Below are 22,404 nucleotides of genomic sequence, written 5' to 3' on the forward strand. Positions count from 1 at the left end.
TTTTATCCTTAATTCTCCTTTATTTTAAAATATCGCAATCCCCAGTGGGGAGATGCACATCCACCATCTGCTGGAGATGGAGAATACTAGCAGGCTGATGTAACTGCAGGGGTATATATACTGTGACATCAGTTACTCTGTCTCCATCTGCTGGTAGGAATGCATAACCCACTTGTTCTGGATTCATATGACTGGACACTAAGGGGGTCATTTTCAAAGGAGTTACGCATGTAAATGTGACGTACTATCGTAGCAATTTTCAAAAGCTATTTACTCGAGTAAAGTGCACTTACTTGAGTAAATCCTATGGACAATTCAATGGCATATATTGTAGCAATTTTGAAAAGCCCACTTACTTGAGTAAAGTGTATTTACTCGAGCAAAAACCAGTTTTGCTCGAGTAAATGCTTTTTAAAATCTACCCCACAGAAATAGGAGTTTGATCTGATCTGCAGTGGCTACCGCTAGCTCACTTGGAAGTTCAAGTGGCAGTATGTCAGAGCGACATCGGTGGGGCATGCTGGTGCACTGATTGCCTGCGTAATGCATTGCTGATGTTAATGCTACTTATGGAGGTGAAACTACATGAGCTGAAGATAGGGAAAGAGGCTGCAGCAAAGCCATAATGATTTCTCAGCCACTAAGCAAGACAGTGCAGGTCACACTGAGCAAGGCATTGGCCATAGTGAGCTATGACTTCTGCAGGGTGGTGGGTCTTGGAGCTCCCAACCACGCTGCCATCTTTATGAAGTTTTGGGGGAAGGGGCATGGACATTGTCCGCTAAGGATGCAGGCTTCATAGGCATAGAATGCAGACATCTTCATTATTATAATCCAGATACCAACACTGATTGTCTCTCCCTGAATTAGGGCCTCCAGAAGGGCATATTTTGCTCATACCATGAATCTAGCATGTTTCAAAAAAGGGAAGTGAGAGGAGGTGAAAAGGGAAAAAGCCCAATTATTTTTTGAATGCCCTGTCAGAGTATTTACAGGCAATATATGATGATATTGTTTTTCAGAAACACTCAAAGGCCTTTCTGTTCCTTGAAGGTTTTGCTGGTGAATAGTAATAGACATAGGTAGCGGAAAGGGGAGGCCACAGGGGCCATGAACCCCCACAAAATTCAGCTCACCACCAGCAACGACTGCTCCCTTCTCCTAAATTTCCATCTGGCTCCCTACTTACCAAGCATATCTGGAAGCTGAAAAATGCAAGAGAGGGAGACCTCCTCTGGCTAGAGTGCAGGGTTGCCAGGTTTTCATGAAAGAACAAGCACTTTTTAAAAAAAAAAAAACAAGCCCAAAAAAAGCCCAAAACACGTGAAATTGAAACACCAATGTCTGTGAGTCGCATAGATGTCAAAGGAGCTTAGCTTTTTGCATGTTGCAGAAGGTCTGCATGATGTGCACGAATGTCACACTTACAAAATGTGCACATAGCCTTACTCTCATTGCTGAAAACAGGCTGAATCCATGCTTTTAGTTCACGTTCCTCTTCCCACGCTTTGCATTGTGTGTGTCAGAGTGTCTGAGAAAATGTGTGTATCTGTGTCTGAAAGAGCACAAGAGTGTGTCAGTGTCTGAGCACATCTCAGAAAGTGTGTGTGACTGAGAGAATGCGAGTATGGTGTGAGCTTCAGAGGTAGCAAGAGAGAGTGTGTGAGCGTGAGCTACCCCTCTTTCCCCACCAGTTTTAGGATCGCCAGCTATGCTGACACCACTGCGCAACAATATCGTTTTAGCTACTTTTTACCAAACTTGGAGACTTTTCACAGTGGATTTAGTGACTTTCTTCAAGTAGGCATTGGCAAGTTTAAAAAAAAAGGGAATTGAGAGTAGGGAAAAGGCCCAGTTGTAGAATGGGGTGGGCCACCCACTTTCCATTTAGCTGAATAACTTGTAAATTCTCCGGCTAAATGGTTGAGAATGTTGGCCTCAAAGTAACTGAAAGCAGCTCTGGGTTCTGAGCATTCTGCAGGCTAGAAAATGGGAAGGACAATCTTCAAAGCCATTTACCCAGGTAAAGTGGCTTGTCTGAACGTTACCTCCTTCTGACCAAATAAAGTAGACATGGGCTTGCACAGCCAAGCAGAGAAAGGGCATATAAAAGAAACAGGCATGGGTTTGATTTTCAAATCTACATGCAATGTTTTGCATGAACATTTTGCCCACACAAAAGCAGCTGCACAGTCACTGGGTACCTTTTACTCTTGGTCCTAGTAGGCAAGTAGTTATCTTTTGAAAATCAGGTACTAGGTCTGCAGGTAAAATGTCCCCGCAAACTTGGCAGCTAGGTGGGCTACTCAAAATTGTGTCTACCTGAACCTCACATGACCGGCTATTGAGCAGGAAAATGTTTATCAACATTTTTGTGATCCTGTGCAATACTCCTGCGGTGCTGCTGGCAGATATTTGTGGAGGCAGCACGGAGGTACAGCCTCCCCCCTCCCACTGTTCTCATGCCGTTTTTTCCTCTCTTACTTAGAGCCAAAGTTTGTGAACGTGTTCTGGATCCCCGAGAGCGAGAACCCAGACGACGATAAGATTTACTTTTTCTTCCGAGAAACAGCGGTGGAGGGGCAGGGAATGGGGAAGCTTTCCTACTCCCGAATCGGACAGATCTGCAGGGTAAGACTGGAGCTGCCTGTTTCAAACACATAATGTGCCATCTCACACCGACCCCTCCTAACATTAACATACCAAACAGATGGAGAAAGTGTGCACATCACACCGTAACCCCTCTCATCCCCTCCTCCTAACATCCATGTGTCAAACAGATAGAGAAAGTGTGTGCATCACACCATAACCCCTCACATCCACTCCTCCTAACATCTATGTGTCAAACAGATGGAGAAAGTGTGCACATCACACCGTAACCCCTCTCATCCACTCCTCCTAACATCCATGTGTCAAACAGATAGAGAAAGTGTGCGATCACACCAAACCCCTCTCATCCACTCCTCCTAACATTAACATACCAAACAGATGGAGAAAGTGTGCACATCACACCGTAACCCCTCTCATCCACTCCTCCTAACATCCATGTGTCAAACAGATAGAGAAAGTGTGCGCATCACACCATAACCCCTCTCATCCACTCCTCCTAACATCCATGTGCCAAACAGATAGAGAAAGTGTGCGCATCACACCATAACCCCTCACATCCACTCCTCCTAACATCCATGTGCCAAACAGATAGAGAAAGTGTGCGCATCACATCATAACCCCTCACATCCACTCCTCCTAACATCTATGTGTCAAACAGATAGATAGAGAAAGTGTGCGCATCACACCATAACCCCTCACATCCACTCCTCCTAACATCCATGTGTCAAACAGATAGAGAAAGTGTGCACATCACACCATAACCCCTCACATCCACTCCTCCTAACATCCATGTGTCAAACAGATAGAGAAAGTGTGCGCATCACATCATAACCCCTCACATCCACTCCTCCTAACATCTATGTGTCAAACAGATAGATAGAGAAAGTGTGCGCATCACACCATAACCCCTCACATCCACTCCTCCTAACATCTATGTGTCAAACAGATAGAGAAAGTGTGCATCACACCATAACCCCTCACATCCACTACTCCTAACATCTATGTGTCAAACAGATAGAGAAAGTGTGCGCATCACACCATAACCCCTCACATCCACTCCTCCTAACATCTATGTGTCAAACAGATAGAGAAAGTGTGTGCATCACATCATAACCCCTCACATCCACTCCTCCTAACATCCACGTGCCAAACAGATAGAGAAAGTGTGCGCATCACACCATAACCCCTCACATCTACTCCTCCTAACATCCATGTGCCAAACAGATAGAGAAAGTGTGCGCATCACATCATAACCCCTCACATCCACTCCTCTTCCAGCGATCACCGGATATATTTAACTGCACCCTCAAAATATGTCCATCATAGCTTCTTTTATCTGGCTAAGTTTTGTGTGAATAATGTGTTACTTTGACAAAATTTAGCTGGAAGTAGAAGGGAATTTTCAAATCATGGATTTCATCCACGTTAACTCCAGAAGTTACCTGGACAGAGCCTTTGAATATCAACTTCAGAAAATGTATGGAACCGAAGAAAGAGCATTGGCATCTGATTTTTTTAACGCTCAATATCATATATTATAGATAAGGGGGAGAGCAATAGTCCTCTGCTCCACCTACAACCACAGCATCGCCTGCTGTTATATCACTGAGGATCTCACACACACAGCTCTGTCAATGCACCTCAGTCCTGCCCTGCAGCACTCCCTGCTATTTAATAATGACACCTCAGCAGTGCTAGAAGTACTGTGCGGGTATATAGTACCTATGTGAAGCACTAGACACCCGCAGAAGGTAAAAGTATATTTGATTCAAAAGTTGTTTGAGTATGTGTTGCTCCACTGCCTTCTGATGCCTGCTGGGCCCTATAAAGAATGAGCTTGGGGAGATCTTGCCCCTTCTGAAAGAGACCAGCACTAAAGCAGGATCAGCTCCTGCCCATGCCACCGCTGATTAGATGAACAGATGATTTTTGTGTGTAATCACACCCAACGCAGTTCAATGTTGAGAGGGGCTGTGCTAAACTCTGCCCCCCTCTGTGTACTGTACAGGATTTCAGAAGGACTTGCAACCACCTTCTCACTTTCAGCTGTTCCTCCTGTATCAGTACTGCTGTCCTGGGAACACGCCTGTTACCCAGAGAGTCACACAGGACCTCACACCCTGTATACTATGCATGGGCGAGAAAATCTCAATCCTCAGGAACCAACTGGATCCCCCTGCATGGGAGGTCATGGGTGATACAGCTTGGAATATCTGCTCCAGAAGTTACGGAGACCAGAGCGGGACCTGTCTAAATGACTGCTGATACCTGGCAGAGGGCACTCACCTGCAGCATGATGTCTGGAGAATTATTTTCTTGGGCCAACTGACGGTGTCTCGTTTTCTCTGGGACCGGCACCTTGTACTCGTGCTGAGGAGTGGGCCCCCTCCCCCACCCCTTGAAGTCGCTGCTTGGCTTTTTCTCCCTCTTTGTTTTCTCTCCCTCCCATCCACACATCTCAGCCTCTCTCACCTCTCCACCTTTCTCCTCCATGTACCCTAGAAGGGTAATTTTCAGATAGCTCATGCACTTTATCCTAATTTTCAAAAGAAAGGGCGTGAGCACTCTTTGAAAGTTAGCAGATCGTGCGAGCAGTTAAAGCGCCATGTACTTTGCACCAGCCAAGAGGAGTAAAATAGTGCGCATGCTTGTGAAAATGTCGTGTACTCGGGCATTTTTCCTCCCCTGCCCTAAACTCTCTTCAGGGAGCACCCAGTCACATGGCTCTGCCCATTGTCATTTAATCTCTTCGTCTCTGACTTGTGCCCACTGCAGAATGACCTGGGTGGCCAGCGGAGCCTGGTGAATAAGTGGACGACATTCCTGAAGGCTCGACTGGTGTGCTCTGTGCCAGGCAGTGATGGATCTGGGGATACTTACTTTGATGAGCTTCGTAAGTACGCATGGGACCCTGTTGAATGCTTCACAAGCCCACCTGAAAGGAGTGGTGCTCACTCCCTATTGCACTTTGTACTTATGATTGCTGCAAAAGGAAATCTGTGAGCAGAACTCTGCAATTTACCACAGCATCGGGGAGCAACCATGCTCAGAACAGTATGATGAGTGACATCACATGGATTGGGATCTGATTGGTTCACATTGTGTCTGTCAGATTAATTTGAATCAACCAGATCCTATGTGTACGAGGACAGGTGTGACTGTCCTGAAGCTGAGTTCTCTCGGGGGGGGGGGTCAGGGGACTTGCAGAGAGATGAAAGAATTTCAAAGACATTAATGGACCAGTAATATCTTTAAGTACAAAAGATGTGGAACGCTGGATCAGACCAAAGGTCCATCCAGCCTAGCATCCTGGATCTAACAGTGGCCAATCCACTCATTAGGAAGTATCCTTAAGATCCCAAAAAGTAGATCCAGTTCCTTGTTTCTCACTCCCAGGGATAAATGGTAGTTTTCCCTGAGTCCATCTGGCTAATAATTGTTTTTGGACTTTTCCTCCAGGAACTTGTCTAAACCGCTTTTAAACCCAGCTATGATATGGGCATGAATGTTTCCAGTATTGCACTATGGTGGACACAGGAGTATGGCAATAAGAGGAGGGGGGACTGGGAGCAGCGATGGGGCAAAATTCTGTTTTAGACCCTGCCTTAACCCAACTAGGACTGGATTTATTGGATTGTGGTAGACAATCACCATAATAGGAAAATGGGCAGTAGCCTTATCAGTTTCACCTCTGATTTATTGAGATTATGCTGATTGCTGTAGATGATCATAAACTATTAAAACCCATCCACAGGTGAATATCCATGATCCCAGATAGAGGTGCTATGCCCTGTTCTAATTGTCAGGTGAGAGAGATGATGGGAGCAAGGAAGGATTGGGAGAGTAGGGGGGATTGAAGGAATGGGATATGGGGAATAGCATTGGAAGAACAGGAAGGATTACGAGGCAAGGCAGGATGGAAATGGAGGATCGGGAGGTAGGAGAGGCAGATAAGGTGGGGAGGAGATTGAAGGTTATGGAATTCTGAGGAATTGGAGAAATGATTAAAAGGAAAGGGAGGCTTGGGAGGTGAGGAAGGATGTTGAATGGAAATAGAGGATTAGGATGGGATTGGATGGAGAAAGAGGACTCGGAAAAAGGGGGAATTGGACAGAGTAGGAGAATTGGGATATGGGAGGGAATTGAAAGAAGGGAGAACTGGAGATGAGGAAGTGGAGAGATAGGGAGGGATATGGGAGAGAAGATGAGGGGGATGGAAGGGAGAAAGAATGGATGCGAGAGAGATGGAATGGGAAGGAGGGGATTGGATCAGAGGCGGCCTTTTTTATTCATAAATGGAGTGTCCCACAGACTGCTCCAGCCTTCTCCCAGCGCTTCACTTTCCTGCTGCTGGGAAAAGTGGAACTGCTGAGACAGCAAAGGGATACTTACCTTCTTCCGGAGAGCTGTTTCATCGGATAATGCCCTAGAATTACCCTTATATATTAAACCTTTGGCACAGAAAAGGGCAACAAAACGATAAAGGGGATGGAACAGCTCCCTATGAGGAAAGGCTGAAGAGGTTAGGGCTGTTCAGCTTGGAGAAGAGACGACTGAGGGGGGATATGATAGAGGTCTTTAAGATCATGAGAGATCTTGAACGAGTAGATGTGAATCCGTTATTTACTCTTTCGGATAATAGGAGGACTAGGGGGAATTCCATGAAGTTAGCAAGTTGCACATTTAAAACTAATTGGAGAAAATTCTTTTTCATTCACGCACAACTAAGCTCTGGAATTTGTTGCCAGAGGATGTGGTTAGTGCAGTTAGTGTAGCTGGGTTCAAAAAGGTTTGGATAAGTTCTTGGAGGAGAAGTCCATTAACGGTATTAATCAAGTTGATTTAGAAAATAGCCACTGCTAATACTAGCATCATTAGCATGGGATCTACTTAGTTTTGGGTAGTGCCAGGTACTTGATGGACCCTTGGTCTGACCCAGCATGGCAATTTCTTATGTCTTATCTCCCCCATTCTAATACATCTACAGCCTTTTGGTGAGTTACCTACAGTAAGGCAAGTAATGGGGAGGAGGGCGGAAGGAGAGAAGAGAAATCACCTAGAGCACGCAGTTTGGAATGAGAAAAATGATGGATCTATGTGACTGATCTTAAGTAATTTAAATACCTGTGTTCAGTCATTGAATACTACAGTGATCAATGCCATCTGATTGTTTAGTCTGATGGTTCTGTGGCATTGTCTGTTTCCCAGGGGATGTCTTTCTTCTTCAGACCAGAGACCGACGCAACCCCCTCATCTACGCTGTCTTCTCATCATCCAGGTAAGAGCGCTGCAGAGAACAAGGCTTGCAGTCTAGGCCTCATTAGACTTCTGTCTATGTATGACATGTTTTCTTGCATTTCTCCCTTCTAACTCATGTTCGTACAGAGATATACGAACAAAGGCTGGGGCTCAGGCCTTGAGTACCTCTCACAAATCTCTGACTGTAGACTGTTTGATACACATCTGTTTTGTGCGAGTTAGAAAGAACCCCTTCAGTAGACATAGAAATGTGTCGGCAGAAAAAGACCATACAGCCTATCTAGTCTGCCATCCAAACTAAGTGCCTATCATTCCCTCAGAGATCCTCTGCGATTGTCCATGCTTTCTTGAATTTGATATTTATTTATTTATTTTATTTATTTATTTATTTATTATTTTATATACCGACATTCGATCTCAATTGAGATATCACACCGGTTTACATTCAGGTACTGTAGGTATTTTCCTATCCCCAGAGGGCTTACAATCTAAGTTTTTGTACTGAGGCAATGGAGGGTAAAGTGACTTGCCCAAGGTCACAAGGAGTGACAGCTGATAAGGTCCTTGTCTCCACCACCTCTACAGGAGACTGTTCTGTGAATTCACCACCCTTTCTGTAAATAAATATTTCCTTAGATTACTCCTGAATCTATTCTCTTTCATCCTCATCCCAAGACCTCACGCTCTAGAGCCTCCTTTCTATTAAGAAGTCCATTTTCTGTACATTGATACCTTGCAGTCATTAATGTCTCTAATAAATCTCCCCAATTCTGCTTTTCTTCTACAATACACATGTTTAGATCTTTTAACTCTGTCCCCATATGCTTTATAATGAAGACTACTATCCATTTAGTAGCTTCCCTCTGGTTTACATCTTTTTGAAAGTGTGGTTTCCAGAAATGTAGTGAGTACTGAGGGACCTAAACAGCATCCCTTCTTTCATCTCTAGACTATTCCACAAAGCAGTGTATCCCCCCCCCCCCACACACACACACACAAAACGAGTTGTGAAGCTCAGCTCAAAAAGTGACCTCTATCATATTGGCTATTGAGGCAGACAACTATCCCAGTGGAAGGAGTATCAGGACTAACAAACTCCAATAAGCAAATGGCTTCAGCTTTAAAGAAGTAATATGACATGTCTAGAGTTCTGCAGCAATTTCTAATATTATCAGTGTACACCTGATACGTCAGCCAGACAGCGAAGAAGAGGCTGTATCTATCCTGCAGAGCAATGATAATGTGGCTCACCAACCAAAGGGAGATGTGAGGCTGTGTTTGTCCTCCAGAGCAATGACAATATGACTTCATCATCTGGAAGGAGACAAGGAGGCTATGTCTCATCCACAGCAATGATAAAGTGGCTGAAGTAGCTGGGGGAGCGGAGAAGGCTTTGTCTGTCCTCCAGAGTAATGACAATATGGATGCATCACCTGGAGAAGGACAAAAAGTCTGAGGCAACAAAATTACACAAAAGACACTGATTTCCTCTGCTTAACCTGAAGGTGAGATTGATAGCAGTCTTTGCTTGTGACATGATCTCTCTGACAGCCATATCAATGGCTACTGGTATTGCTCTGAGACGAGGAAGTTGGCCAAAGCAATGGACTGCAACCCTGCCATCTAACGTGTGTTTGTTGAGCTTACCATTTAAAGACGTGAACCTCTTTGATTCCGGTTTGAAGAAGATTGTTAAAGAACTGTCAGACAGGAAGACATCTCTTCTGCAAAATCAGGCCAAATAAGGCATTTTATGCTATGATGCTATCATTGTTCACTGGTCATTTAGGGGGTGCTCAGCTAACAGATGTAATTGTTCTACAGACTCTCACTGAGACCTCTTTCAACAGAGAATAAGGAAGCAGAGATTCTCCCCAGTTGCCAAGCAGTTCAACAAACTGAATTCCTGACCCCCTGAATCTCTCACTGGATCTTAGACCAGATGGCCAGTTTGAGTTTTAGTTGGATATGTTGAGATCATTCGACCTAGGATAGGTGGATTCTTAATATGACCCATAAAAGTTATAACCCAGTATAGCGAGGGAGCTCAGAGAGACTCTGGCGTGGGGTCCACTGAAGGAACTGTTCAGTAGATCTTTGGAGATGGGCGTGGTCCCACAGGAATGGAGAATGACATATTTTGTCCCTTTTCATACAAGCGGTAACAGAGAGGAGCTTGGAAACTATAAATTGGTCTGACTTCAATGATGGGGAAAGTAATGGAAATTCCACTGAAGGACAGAATGAGAATGATCTAAGAAAGTTCAAGGAGTGATTGAATGTTTTGCAGTTAAGATTCAATACAAAAAAAGTGCTGAATCAAGCATTTAGGGACCAGAACTCCAAGAAGCCAGCACCAGTACTTCCATTAGGCAAACTAGGTGGTCACCTAGAGCGCCAAAATCTCGAGGGTGGAAAAATCGTACCAGTGCAAGGCCCAGAGGGGCAAATGTGCCAGAGCCAATACTGCCAAAGAAGGAGATTTTTGCTAGAGCTGCTATCAGTAGGTAAATTTGGGGAGGGGCGTGCATGGCCAAAGGTTCACCCAGGGTGCCAAAAACTCTTGCACTGGCCCTGATGGGAGCATAATATATGATAGGGAGATACTGATGCACGCCAGCCAGAAGAAAGACCTCATTGTTAGAGATGTGAATCGTGTGATCGATCGTCTTCGATCGATTTTGGCTGGGGGGGGAGGGAAATCGGATCGTCGTGTTTTTTTGTTTTGTTTTGAAATCGTTAAAAATCGTAAATCGGAGGAGGGCGGGAAAACCGGCACACCACAAAAACCCTAAACACCCACCCGAACCTTTAAAACAAACCTCCACCCTCCCGAACCCCCCCAAAATGTTTTAAATGACCTGGGGTCCAGTGGGAGGGTCCCAGCGCGATCCCGGCGCGATGTACCGCTCTCTGGCCACACCAAAAAAAAACCCTAACACCCACCCGAACCTTTAAAACAAACCCCCACCCTCCCGAACCCCCCCAAAATGTTTTAAATGACCTGGGGTCCAGTGGGAGGGTCCCGGCGTGATCCCAGCGCGATGTCCCACTCTCTGGCCACACCAAAAAAACCCCTAACACCCACCCCGAACCTTTAAAACAAACCCCCACCCTCCCGAACCCCCCCAAAATGTTTTAAATGACCTGGGGTCCCGGCGCAATGATCCCGGCACGATGTCCCACTCTCTGGCTACGGCTGCTGTGAAGAGAAATGGCGCCGGTGGCCTTTTGCCCTTATCATGTGACAGGGCAAAGGTAGCGCCGGCGCCATTTTGATTCCTAGGTCCTGACGTCACGCGTCCAGGAGATCGCTCACCCCCCGCTGGACCCCCAGGGACTTTTGGCCAGCTTGGGGGGGGCTCCTGACCCCCACAAGACTTGCCAAAAGTCCAGCGGGGGTCCGAGAAAACCTCTTGCACTCGAGCCGTATTGCAAAATGGCGCCGGCCGTATGGCCATATTGCCGGCACCTTTATCAGAGGTGGGAGCTCCAACAGGTTTCCATCAAGTGAACGTAGTAAATGATGTTGCAAATAAACTTTGTTTCTCTCTTAAATACTCCCCCATACATCTGAGTCAGAGCTCTAAAGGTGTTCCTCTCCTCCACTGGCAGCCCACACAAATCAGACAAAATTGAAGAGATGTGCTCTCTCCAGCCTAGTCCCATCAACCATTGTGCTGCTGAATTTTGGATAACCTGTAATTTTCCCAAGATTTTTTTTTGATAGACCCAAATATAATAAACTACAGTAATGAAGATGAGAGGTCAAAGCTGCATGGATGATTACCACAAACTTCCACCTTTCAGACATTGGCCATGAAATCTACAACTGTCTCAAATAAAAACCAGAGTCTCCATACTAAGTTATCACTTTCTTTCCATGCATCATCCAATGTCCTTTACTCCTGCAGCACAGTGTTCAGAGGTTTAGCTGTTTGTCTGTCTGTCTGTCTGTCTGTCTGTCTAATTCCTGTTATCACTTTCTGTCCTTGAGTCACCCGTGTTCTTTACTCCTACAGCACGGTATTCAGAGGCTCAGCTGTCTGTCTTTATACCATGAACGACATCCGTAGGGCATTCCTGGGACCCTTTGCCCACAAGGAAGGACCAAATTACCAGTGGGTGTCATATCAAGGCCGAGTGCCGTACCCACGCCCAGGGATGGTGAGTTTCCTAAGCCAAGAACCCTAGGATTAGCAAAGGACTAGGATGTGTGATGGGTGTTTTTGCTTTGATTAAATCAAAAGGCTAAAACTTTGACCCCTAAGTCTGGAGTGCACAGGGGAGTAGCACATGGATACAGAGCCTGTCACCTTTGGGACTGGATGGCTCAGGGACAGGCACAGGATACAGAGTCTTTCATCTCTAGGACTGGATGATTCAGGGGATGGGCATAAGGCACAAAGCTTGTTACCTCTAGATCATTGGTTCACACCTGTGTCAAGCTGGTGTCTATATCAATAGTACCATACGTTGCTGTCATTGAGAGCTACTGCTGTCGGCTGTCATTCTTAGGCATTAAGGGGCAGATTTTCAAAGGGGCACATACGTAAGATACACGCGTACCCCCCGAAAACCTGCTCCAAGCTCCCCCTGCGCGCACCGAGCCTATGTTGAATAGGCTCAGCGGTGCACGCAAGCCCCGGGACGCGCATAAGTCCCGGGGCTTTCCTGGGGGCGTGTCGAGGGCGTGCCGCGGTAGCGCGCCATCCGGGGGCGGGGCCACGGATGTGGCTACGGCCCGGGGGCATTTCAGGGGCATGGCCGAGGCCTCCAAAACTGCTCCCAGGCCAGGGAATCGCGCGCCGGCAGCCAGCCTCGGGCAGGCGTAACTTTTCAAACAAAGGTAGGGGGGTTTAGATAGGGCTGAGGGGTGGGTTAGGTAGGGGAAGGGAGGGGAAGGTGCGGGGGAGTGGAAGGAAAGTTCCCTCCGAGGCCTCTCCGATTGACTGCTCTGGGGTGAGCGTTAGTGCCCGGTTAGTTAGGGATGGCTGTTTTTGGTAGGATTCTGGAATGTATTTTCCGTCTCTCTTACCTATAGAATCACATACACTGTGGGTTCAGAACCAGGTGTGATGAGTGCTTATTCTCTAGGGTCTGGGATTAGGTAGATGTCTGTTTTCGATTTTGGAGCGGCCTCAGAGGGAACGGAGGCAGGCTGTGTGTCTCGGCGCGCGCAGGCTGCCGATTTTGCGCAGCCTTGCGCACGCCGCCCCAGATTTTAAAAGATACGCGCGGCTACGCGCGTATCTATTAAGATCCAGCATATTCTTGTTTGCGCCGGTCGTGCGAACAAAAGTACGTGCGGGCGTACTTTTTAAAATCTATCCCAAAGGTTACTCCCTGGCCTTTTAAATGAGATTGGGATATGGGTCTTGAATTAGTGCATCCAGGTGTTATGTGTGCGAGAGATTGGGGAAATTACTAATTGCATGATGGAACAATGCTAAAAGTAATTGGACTAGAAGTCACTAAAACTAATAGTTATTATGTTCAAAAATCAAGGCATAGGCCTAACTAATCACAAATTACAGTGACTTCTGCTGATATGTAGAATAATGGTATGTGTTAGCTTTTGTTTGGGATCTTTCAGAAAGTATAAGCAGCAGCAAGAAAGATCTGCAAAGATTACCCCTGCAAACTAATGCCTAGAACATACTTACACTAGGAGGTGGCGGCCAGCCAAGCCGCTTTGCGTTGAGCTGGCATCTCAGAGATGAGACTAGTTTTCATGCAGGGTGTTTGTGTAGTCCCTTGCTTTTGGGCATAATTTTACCTTTTTCCAGCGGCTCTGTTGTCACTCACATCCAGCATACGTGCCCACTGGACTTCAGGCTGAGGCTGTAGGCTCAGGAAGTCCCCATTTCATTGTTGCCAGTGATTGTGGAAGCAGGAAAAAAATCCTTGTTGGGTTTGCACCTACTCATGGAGTCAAAATTCTGCTGCATTTTTCCACCAGCGTTCATACAGAAGTGCTGCTCTCGCTTCTTTTTGTCCAAAGTCAGCATTTCCCCGCATCTGGCAATGTGCTGTCAGCGTGGAGTCCATCTCGCAGATAGCAGAACTGCCGTTTCCTATCTGTCTTCATCACTGGATGAACAGCTGCAGTTTGTATGCTCAAGCATTAGTATGTCACATCACCTACCTGGCTGCCACACAGGGAGAGCTGCCTAATTTATGACTGCTCTGGGGTGAGCGTTAGTGCCCGGTTAGTTAGGGATGGCTGTTTTTGGTAGGATTCTGGAATGCATTTTCCGTCTCTCTTACCTATAGAATCACACACACCGTGGGTTCAGAACCAGGTGTGACGAGTGCTTATTCTCTAGGGTCTGGGATTAGGTAGATGTCTGTTTTCTCATAGTATAAATGTACTGTGGTGATGCATTGCTGATGCTATGATGCCTTTTAACCCTGACTCCAGTACTGGTGGTTAGTTTATGTCATTGGTACTTGTTTTTTTATTTATCTCTTTACATTTCTAGGATGTTTTAAACTTTGTTGTTTCATGCCTTGAGCACTTTGGGTGATATGGTGGGTCACGAATATTTTAATAAGAGCTGGTAAAACAGAACTTTAAACATCATGCTGCAGCTGCAAAAAAAAACTGGAAAAGGAAGGCTGCTGAGTCAGATGTTCATAAACTGCTGAGTCAGTTGCCTTTGTATAATCTTTGCTGCTGTACTGAAAATGTATCAAAGAGGCAAACTTATTTTTTTCTAAATTGTCCTAGCAGCTAAGTGGCACAACCGAAACTCAAAATTCAATAAAAAAAAAAGACCAAAATGTGGGTTAATGGGTATTTCATGGAGGGGGCAGTGTAGGCGGTGCAGGCAGGTTTCATAGGGTCGCTAGCTGGGTGGTTCTTAAAGCAAATAGCGCTTGCATACATTTACTTCTGCTCTTTATGCAGAGGACCATTTAGGGGGGTAAAAGAGTGCGTGTACACTGCGTCTCTTTTTTTTCTGCAGCTGTGAAAACCCCTACGTGCTCTGAGAGAGACAGTTGTCACCCCGGGCTGCCTACCCTGGAAATAAGATTACCCTCACGGGTCTGATTGTCACGCCTCGTATTGCACAGTGCTTTAACTGGCAATACTCCAGTGAATATAACCATGTCACGCCAGGTCCCAGCAACATTTGTGTAACACCGTGTGCAATACAGGATCCGTTGTCCCACCGCTCGCATTACTGAAAAGGCCGCACTCCACAGGGACTTTTTCCCCCACGGTTCCTGCACCAATATTCAAAGGAGAAATTAGCGCATGCTTTTAGTTTGAAAATTGCCCAGGGAAAAGCAGCCATGGAGATTTGCACCTCTGTTTCTTCTGTGGGTGCTTTTTCTGACTAAACCCCACACACTTGGTATTTTTCCCCAACTTAACCCTGTCCCAGGAAAGCCTCCACTGCAGGGTGAGTCAAAGTACACCTGTTATGGAATTGTGTGTGCTTTTATCCACACGGGCAATTAGTTTATACAGATAAAACACTTTTTACCAGCGGGAAGCCTTTTAAAAATTGCCATCTCTGTGAAAAAGATATCATGAAAACCTTCTTGGAAGAGATTCACTTTTTCCATGGAGTCTGAAAACATCATTATATAAAAATGCTGCCTCCACAAGCTTCCAGAAACCCAGCAGGTGAGGGTGACCCAGAACCTCTGAAATAGGTTTTGGGGGTGGGGGTTTCTTCACTGATCAGGGCTTCAGGCTGGAGGTGGGGCTACCTTGCGGTTCTTGGAATCTTTAGCAGATTGAGACTTCAGGTGGAAAAGTGGGGTATTTCGGGGGCAGTTTAGAGCAGAAATGAGTTAACCAGGTAACTTATCCCACTAACGCTGATATTTGTCTAATTCTGGATGCCCCAAGGAGCAGTTAAAGTTATCCACAAACATGTTCCCAGCTAACTTTAAGCTTATGCAACTATATACAAAAATATAGCTGGATAAGAACCAAATATATATATTAAAAAAAAAAAGTTTAGGCTGGCAGCTAGGGCCCCCTCCCTCCCCAAAGGATGCTGAAGTTGTGACTGGCAGGCCCATATACCCCACCCCCACCCCCTAACCCCCCTCCCCAATTATTTTCAAAACATAGTGGGTCAAAAGGCCTGAGTATACGAGTCAGCCTCCCCCCTCAGCAAACTGTCAGCAGTTCTCCTCCACTAGTTTCCCACCCCTACCGGCACCCCTAAATAATTCTTGCCACTGGGGTTGCAGTCCAGGCATAACAGCACTTCTAACAGCTTCATGCATTGTCTTCATAGCAACATTTGTACCATGGCCCCGGCCTGTATTTTATGGGTTTTTTTGTAACTTTATTTAACAAGCAGAGGCCGTACAGCAGACATACAGATTCATGTGAGCAACCATAAAACAGACATATAAGAGGTGGCTTAGCAAAAAGTAAAAACCAAATGTATAGATCTGTACCCTGCTCATCCATGCCTCTGTACAAGGATTTGGGGCCAATGTGCAACCAATATCTACCCCGAATTATATTGTGTATTGCTATATTGTTTTGTAATGTATACCTTAATCTTTCAATGAAAGCAATCTCATGAATCTGTTTGCTTCAGTGCGCCATCCGTGGAGTAAATTTCCAGGAGTGGCAATTATGAATCTTGCAGCATGGATTATCTGATTGCATAGTTTATGTTGATATGTACATATCATACATCTTCCCACATCCCAGTAAACATAACGTTGACAGGTCTAACCCTCACCCCAAGAATACCCCCAACTTTAGTCTCTGTCTTACCCTCAAAATCCTTTTTTTGGAATAACTTATTTAAAGGTATTTTATTTATTTAAAAAGGACTTGTTGCCTGCGCCTCCAACGTTTGGGGTGGGTTACAAATAAAACATTCATAATAAAATATAAGGTACAAATATATAATATAAACAAAACAAAGCAAAGACATAAATAATTAAATATAAACAAATGCTTATGAATCACAGAAGCCTGTACATAGCTTGGGTATTAAGAGGCTTAATTAAAAAACAAGGGCAGAGGCCTTAAAAGGTAATGGACTGGAGAGCGCTAATAAGATCAGAAAAAGGACTTAAGGCTTGCAGAGGTCTTTATATGCGTGACTGAACAGATGATATTTCAGGGCTTTTTTGAAATCCTTAGCACTAGACAAGGATCTTAAGTGAGATGGGATAGAATTCCAAACAATAGGGCCAGAAATAGAAAAAGCCCACTCACGAGTTACTGCCAACCTGGTGAGTCTTGGGGAGGGAATTTCTAGCAGAAACTGATGTTTTGATCTTAAACTGCATGAAGGAATGTAGAAGTGAAGAATTATGCATAAACATGGGCTGTTGACGTTGCATATCAAATTATGTATTGTAGAGAGTATTTTATATAATATCCTCCACTGAACTGGCAACCAATGTAAGGAATACAGAACTGGTGTGATATGATTGTGGGGTTTTGTATTTGTAAGTAATTGGGCTGCAGAGTTTTGGACAAGCTGAAGGGGCCTGATTGTGGACTGAGGAAGACCGACATATAAAGAGTTACAGTAGTCACTCCCTGTGAGCACTAGTGGCTGAAGGACTGTCCTAAAGTCGTCAGGTGGTACAGTCTTAGCTATCTAGTATTAATACTAAGTAACTAATGACTTTGCAGCATGTAACCTTTACTAGGTGATTAGATCTGACTGACATCCTTCCTGTTCCTCCATCAGTGCCCCAGCAAAACCTTTGGCAGTTTTGAGTCAACCAAGAATTTTCCAGATGACGTGATCCAGTTTGCCCGCAACCACCCGTTGATGTACAACCCTGTGGTGCCCCTGGGCCATCAGCCAATCTTTCTCAAAACCAACGTGGATTACATTTTCACTCAGATTGCTGTGGACAGAGTCACTGCTGCTGATGGCCAGTATGATGTCCTTTTCCTTGGTACAGGTGAGACATGTCTGAGAAAGGTGAAGGGGAGAGGGAGGAGTAGAGAGGAGAAGCTGTAGATTTGGGTTGTTTTTTTATTTTTAAACTAGACCCTATTTAGACAAACAATTGGTATGAAACAGCGATCTAAAAATAAAGAAGTGATGGGTCAAGCAAATGGAGAAAATTATAGGTCACGTGCACAGCAAATACTTATGGGAGAAGTAGCTGGGGTACTGATGAGTAAAGTAGATATGAAACTGACCGGGTCAAATAGACATGATGGACCAGGTAAACAAGGTGGGGAGTAGTAAATCTCGGGCCAAGTAGTCCGGGTGGCAGGGGAGAGATAAGCAAACTGCAGAGAAGTTCGGAAGAATCATGATGTATGAGAAGATGGCCTCTTTAGACCCATTTTATGAACTTTGCTGATGTACAATTATAAAATGATTACTGAAATGTGATTTTTAAATCTTACCTGAAGACCTCTATCATCAGAGATACTGAACAATTTTATTGAAGGCACTGGTCTGCTTTCATGTAAAGCAAGACTTCCCAAACGTGTCCTGAGGACCCCACAGCCAGTTGGCTTTCAAGAGATTTGCAATGAGTATGCATGTGATAAATCTCTTGAAATGGAGGTGAAATGGCTCCCGTATGAAGTAAAACTAAACTGCTTAGGACTCTTAAGAACATAAGAACATGCCATACTGGGTCAGACCAAGGGTCCATCAAGCCCAGCATCCTGTTTCCAACAGTGGCCAATCCAGGACATAAGAACCTGGCAAGTACCCAAAAACCAAGTCTATTCCATGTTACCATTGCTAATGGCAGTGGCTATTCTCTAAGTGAACTTAATAGCAGGTAATGGACTTCTCCTCCAAGAACTTATCCAATCCTTTTTTAAACACAGCTACACTAACTGCACTAACCACGTCCTCTGGCAACAAATTCCAGAGCTTTATGTGCGTTGGAGGAGACCCCGACTGTGCAGGGGAGTAATTCTGCGCAAATTCTGCACTTCGCAGTAGCACACGATCCCCCCAGGACTATCCACCAGAGGCCCGCAGGTCATTTTTTGTTTTGGCGGCAGGGTGAGGTGGCTGCTAGAGGAGTTTGGGGGGGGGGCAGTATTTGCCATTTCCAAAGTTTGCCGCCTGAAACAGCCGCCTCACCCTGCCTTGTTATAGAACCGCCCCTGCCTACCATCTACTCTTCCACTCTTCCCCGGCATTCGCACCCTGGGGAAGTGAGCGATTGGTGAATGGTGAGGGTCTGTGCTTGGTGCACTCTCTCGGTGCCAGTGGAAGGGTATAAAGCACTCTGTGAACCTCACAGCCTTGCACCCTCCACACTCAATTAAAAATTATGCATTAATAGATTTTATATGAAAAAGAACATTCAAAGTATAGTCTTCTGATATAAAAATATCACTTACAACAACATGTTTGTACATGCACTGTTGTGATGTCAATAAGGAAACTGCCAAAAAAAAAAAGACTCTTGGAGCCAATAGGTTATTAAGCCTATTGTAAACTGTGTATGGTTTGGGCTTAGCCCTCAGAAACCATGAATAAACTGAACTGTAATTAAAATATAGTAAACCTCCCACACTAAAACTGCACTAATTGCCAGGACTCAAAACAGTAAGAACCATACCCGTGAAAATGCAGCATACAAATATTACACCAGGCCCTAAAATACCAAAACACCCCCCATCAAGAAAACAGAACAAGAAAAACTGTTATAGATCCCTACAAAAAACTACACAATAGCAGAATACTTCACTTCCATCACATACTAGAACATAGACAGACCCTTACCAAATACAGAATAAAATGACCATAAAGTATAAACAGAAATGTGCAGGCAAAAATCGAACTGGAAATTGCAAAAAGCCAGAAGTACAATGAAGTACAAGGAAGTACAATGGAAAAACAAAATATCACCATTCCTCATAAAACATTAAAATCACGAAATATAAATCAAAATCAGTCATAATGGTAAAAAAAACCAAAACAAAAAAACCCATACAAATAAAACAAATAATATTTCAAGACAGCTAACAAATAGTCTAACATTCCACAATTAGTCACAATTTTTTAAAATTTATTTATTTATTTATTTATTTAGTGTTTTTATACTATACCGGCATTCATGATTAAAACCACATCATGCCGGTTTACATAAAACAAGGGGTGAGAACAAGAAACGAAAAACAAGTGCAAGGAGAACAAAAGTTACATTACAACAGGGTCTTAAAAACTGGGAAAATTTCCCAAAAACAATTAAATAAAAACAGGAGACACATCAAATAAACATCCAATAATAATTAAAACTAATATGGATAACAAAATTCCAATTTTCCATACCTGGGAACTTTTGATTTCCAGTCAGCCTGAACTTGTCCTGGATTACTGAGGGAAGGCGGGGACTACATACAAACGTTTTCCTATGGTCTCTGATATACACAGACTTTCTAACACACATATGCTCATTCTCTCACACACACAAGCTCACTCACACTCTCATATTCTCACATGCCCTCACACACACACACACACACACATGCTCACTCTCTCACATGCTTATATACACAAACATTCTCTCACAACACCTGCTAACATACATGCATACTCACACGCTCCTCTGCTTTGCGGAAGAGATGCAGGGGATTTCTGTTAGTTTGTTTTGATCAATATCTGGGGACGTGTGAATTTTAAAATGTTGAAATGAGGTGGTATTGAAAAAAAGGTTGGAGAGCACTGGCTAGGGGGATCATGGCGTGGTAGAAAATTGAATTTCCCACTGCAGATGAAAGCAGCTCCTGTCACCTGTCCCCTGTCACCTTGTCCTTTCTCTCTTCTTTACCCATCCTGAATAGTTGCTTTGCAAGGGCCAGACTGCCCTGCAAGGAATTCCAGCCGGTAATAAACTTTATTAAGGAAAGAAATGGTAATCCGATTTGGAGCTGTCTTGAAATCTTCACTCTACATATCTTGTTGGAGTGAGTACTATCTGGATACTGACTCCCCCTCCTAAAAAAAAAAAACCAAATCGGGAGTTTTAGAACACATCACTTGGGTCCAGCAGGAGTTTGTCACTGCAGAGCTACTTCTGAAGAGCAAAGCCCGCAGCCTGCCTGCTTATGCCTTCCACAAGTCTCCTGCTTCTGCTCTGCTCTTGTCAGCCTCTGCAACGCCCAATTGTCTGGTCTGTGGCATGTGCTGCAGGCCGCTGCCATGAAATCGGCTCTGCAAGTTGCGACTGCTGTCCCATTCCACCCCACGGCCCTCTCCTGAGGCTCACTAATTGGACATTCCTCAGCAGTCGGCTTTTTTAACTCCTCCAGACCCCCTCCCCTTCTACGGGCTGTCAAGCAACAGTAGAGGGGACATGGGGACACGGGAACCGAGGCTCGAGCTTGCAGCTTTACCTTTTTTTTTCTTTTGATTTCCGAAGGCAGGCGACAAGCAGGAACCACTAAAGTTAGGCACAGAACAGAAGGCAGCCCTGCAGGCTGAACACAACAGGCCACAAGCACCGCCGAAGAGGGGAACCAGCAAAGGGGACCACCTTACTCCACCAAGCTCTAAGGCACCGAGGCAGCAGCAGAAAATCTGTGGTGCGCCGGCGCAGCAGTGACATAGGACGCTGCACCTTTTCAGATGTTTGCAGACACCGGAGGGCAGTGTGTGAGAGGCAGACGCCTCAGTGGGGGGTCATTTATTGCTGCCTCAAAATTCTGCCACCTGAGGCCAAGCCGCCTCACCCTGCCTCATTTATAGAACCGTCCCTTGCACCTCCTACTTCATTGCAATCTGACGAAGTGGACTCTACCCTTGAAAGCTCATGCCTCAAAATATATCTTAGTCTATAGGGTGCCACCCGCCTCTTGTCATTCCTGTCATTTATGAATGCTAGTTATTTTTTCCCTTTTTCATCCACTTCCTTACAAATCCACAATGGCCTGTTTTTAATTCTTACCTGTGAGTACCTTTCTGACAAAAAGGATTGTTGCACTTACAATATTCTAAACACCTTTGGTTCTTCCTCTGCCCTTCCCCTTCCCCTAATGCCATGGGTTTGGTGGAAGCAGGTAACAAAGGAGGGATTCACACAGGAAAGGCTCAGCGCTCTCTACTTTGTATACATACTTTAACAACCGTCTGCGTACTCATGGTTTTAAGTCTCCGTGTTCCCCAACACAGAAGGCTGCTTTAGGTTCTCTGCTCTGTACTACTGCTGCGGCCTCGGGGATGCTGGCTTAGCCTAGACAGTATCGGCAGCATCACCAGCACACTGGAGAGTTATGGCAGTGCTCAGACCACAGGGCTCTCCCCAGGTACAGCTGCCCCCTGCTGGTCCTGTTACTGGCTGAGTCTCCCAGCCTCTTCACCAGGTGTCCCCCCCCCTCCCGGCATCGGTTTCCCCTATCTAGGTGCAGGGACCTCTCCTGTAGAGTCCAAATCACCCTCCTACAGAACTTCAGGCTCCTGCCGTTAACTAACACTGACAGTTCCTTTACTGGTCTCTAAATACATACTAACTAGCAATGCAGCAACTTTACTGATCACACTGGCAGATTCATGTCTTTATCTCTTGGCTTCTTTCTTAGGTTCCTCTCTGTTAGGCTGATACAGT

General features: G+C 45.1%; 1 pseudogene; it reads left to right on the top strand.

Annotated features, from left to right (window-relative positions):
- LOC115082092 overlaps nt 1-22,404 on the top strand; it is a 50,051-nt pseudogene that overhangs the window by 10,236 nt on the left and 17,411 nt on the right.

Source organism: Rhinatrema bivittatum, unplaced genomic scaffold (genome assembly GCF_901001135.1).
Source record: "Rhinatrema bivittatum unplaced genomic scaffold, aRhiBiv1.1, whole genome shotgun sequence".
Classification (NCBI taxonomy): Eukaryota; Metazoa; Chordata; class Amphibia; order Gymnophiona; family Rhinatrematidae; genus Rhinatrema; species Rhinatrema bivittatum.